The sequence below is a fragment of the Teleopsis dalmanni genome, chromosome X (assembly GCF_002237135.1).
Source record: "Teleopsis dalmanni isolate 2A chromosome X, ASM223713v2, whole genome shotgun sequence".
NCBI lineage: Eukaryota > Metazoa > Arthropoda > Insecta > Diptera > Diopsidae > Teleopsis > Teleopsis dalmanni.
Genome location: NC_051848.1, coordinates 4747472 through 4750639, shown reverse-complemented (window position 1 = coordinate 4750639; position 3168 = coordinate 4747472).

The following is a 3168-nucleotide window of genomic DNA, read 5'->3' as shown; positions in this document are numbered from 1 at the left end:
AAAGTTTCCCATCCCTGCCGTCACATAATTGAATTAAATAAGTTTGTTGCTTTCTCTGTGGATTAAAGATTTTGGGACCAAATCAAGCCAAAACTTTATAAATAACTACTAAAATGGACATGTTTTTGTTTTGGACAGTGTGTGAATTGCCAAATTCATATTTAATTAAATGCGTCCAATTAACTTGAAAGCAAGTTGATTGACAGATAGATCATTTCGTTGGTTTTCTATTTTGAAAATAGTCAACGCTAATCGTGTGACACAAAATTTGAATCAAAATTTTTATATAGAATTTGTGTGGGATTGTAATTCATGTTGTTAATTACAGGCTCTATAATGTGACATTTTGAGTCGTGATTATAAATAAATTTTAAAAACAAGTGATGGAATATATGCGTTTGGCTAAAAATAAGAATGAAAATTGTTTGTGACTGAATTTCAAATTCAATAGACTATATTGAGCCGTGGCACCGCTGCCCCAATGTGCGTTTCGTTGAAGAGCTTTGGAGTAGCGACACTACAGATCCCGTAAAAGTCACAGAAGGGATGGTATATATATAGTATATATAGTATAGTTGTGATATGGACTCGTATATTAACTGTAAAGTAATTGAAGCATTGCTTTCATTTCAGCTATATATTTAGAAACACTTTAAATCTTTCTTGAAAAAGATAACACTTGACTACCGAACAGTAAATCGGCAAAATCAATTTGCACATAGCAGACACCATCAACAGCTGTATCTGTTGCAATGTTGATCACTAACTATTGTCTTCTCTTTCTCTTTCTATCTCTAATTTGAAATAACTATACCTTAGGATCTCCGCAGATAATTTCATGCAACTCTTTGTACCAAATAAGTATTGTGAATATAGGACCAAATATTTTATATATAGAAATTCAGTCATATTGATTAGGAAAGATAAAATTTAATGATCATCATCATCATTATCAGTAAATAACTTTTTTGTTCTATATGAGCTTGAGCTTTATTAAAGATTTTGATGAAATATCTAACAATCTAAATGTAGTTGTTACAACACCGAAGAGTTTTCTATGCGGTTAACAATGTTCTTTCATATTACAGACAGAGTTGCCACTTGCTTTTAGTTTTGCATGTGTATTTATCGTATCTCCTCCACTACACGGTAGAGTAACATTTTCCTAGGCATTCCTCGCAGCCTATTGCTAATCGGTGCAGACAGAAATAAATATCTGTCTTTGTGTACGAATTTCTTTCATTTATTAGACATGCTGCGTTCATCGGCGTTTTAATATCAGGTCTAAAAGCTCTTAATTACTATTTCTTTAGTAGATTGCATTTAGATAACAATACGGACAATAGAAGTAATAGATTCTCATATCTTCTTGTAAGAGTTCACTCTTAGGATAAATAAAGTAGAATATGATAAATTATGGTATTGTAGAAAGTCTATTTGAGGTTCCATGCCAATAGTCACGATGCGATGTAAAAACGTAAAGGTCTTATTCGCAGCAATTACTCTATTCTGGATGCAATCCCTGATTTCGTTGCTACAATTCATCAGTCCCACAAGGTATTTGAAAACTTCTTATAACAACTTATAGTAAAGAGCGTAGGGTACAATAATTTAAATTTCCTCTTAGTTTTCTTTAAGTAATTTCTTATGCATTCCACTCGAATAACAGTTCACCTTACTTATCTGTACTTCACATTCTGTGCTAGTTTTTAGTGTAATGCAATTAATATGAAGTTTGTTACAGATTTCCAAACAACTTGAAAAGTTTTTCCAATTTTCTGTATTTCTGTAGCTTTTAAAAAGTGAAAAGAGAAAAAAATTCGATTTTATTTAATATCACAAAAACAGTTTGCAAAGTAGCATTAAACCCCACAAAAGTCTGAAGAGAAAATTAATCACCATAATGTCAAGTGGCGAGTAAAACTTTTATTTATACAATTTTGTATCTTTTTTCTTTGGATTTTTTGACTCAAATTGAGTTCATCAGCTACCAGCTACCAGCACCGCTGACACTGTGGGTTTACTTACTTACTACGCCTGCTATTATGTGTCCATTACACGTGATATGTTCAGAACTAACAAACCAACCAAAGGGGAGTCTCCTTATAAACCATTAATCCCATAATTAATTTCAATTTCAATTTACGCGATGGTTTTAAGCTGATTGCATAAGTAAACGAAATAAACTTCTTCAGATACATTTGTAAGCGAGTGCATCGGTAGGTATGAGTTAACAGTGTGTATTTTTTTTTGTTTTTTAAAATACATACTTTAAAGTAGTGGAAGGGTCAGGGGCACAATTCTACTTCTTCATCTCTTCATCATCTTTTTGTGTAGTAGTAAGAAAAATTAATGCCACATTAAAGTAGAAATGAATGAAAATGTATTTTAATTGCTACAATTTAGATAATCAAATGAGTTGATGTTAAATAAATTAACACTCATGTGCGGCAATTTGTTTCTATACATATTAATATTGAAGTTTTTTTCTTCGCAATTCCAAAAGACTTCAGTTTTGAGGAGAAACAAAAAAAATTTTTATTGGATAAATAAATTTTATATAAAATAACTCAAACATATAAAAAATTTTATAATAATAATTAAAATTAAATTTTACGCGTCAAAGCACTTATCTTCTCTCATCATAAAGTCTCAATTATCTATTTAAGATTAAATAATTTTAAATAAACCTATCTTCACCTTCTTCACCTTGATTCCTTCACCAAGCTATTTACCATATCGTTCGTTTAAATTTAAATTTTAACTTTAAGTAAATGCGGTTACACAATTTTAGTTTGCAGTCCAATAAATCTCGAGTCTCGAGTCTCCAGTAAATTATAATTTATTTGCCTTCAAGAAGTACAAAACAATACTAGCTTAAATATTCCGAATGCGTTGTTATTCGCACCTAAGTATGGTAATAAGGGTAATAAGGATTTAGAGCAAACTGCATTAATTAATGCTAAATACTTAACACAACAAAAGATAATACTCAGCATTACTTGAAAATGTAGTATTAGAAATTTTCTATTCTATTTTGGTAGTGCAAATAGAGCAGTAAATAATTGTATGTTTTAATGAATTATTGCAAATTCAAAATATATTTTTACTATTTTTTTTATTTCTATCGTTTAAAATTGACATTAAAATTTTGATTTTTTTGTATAT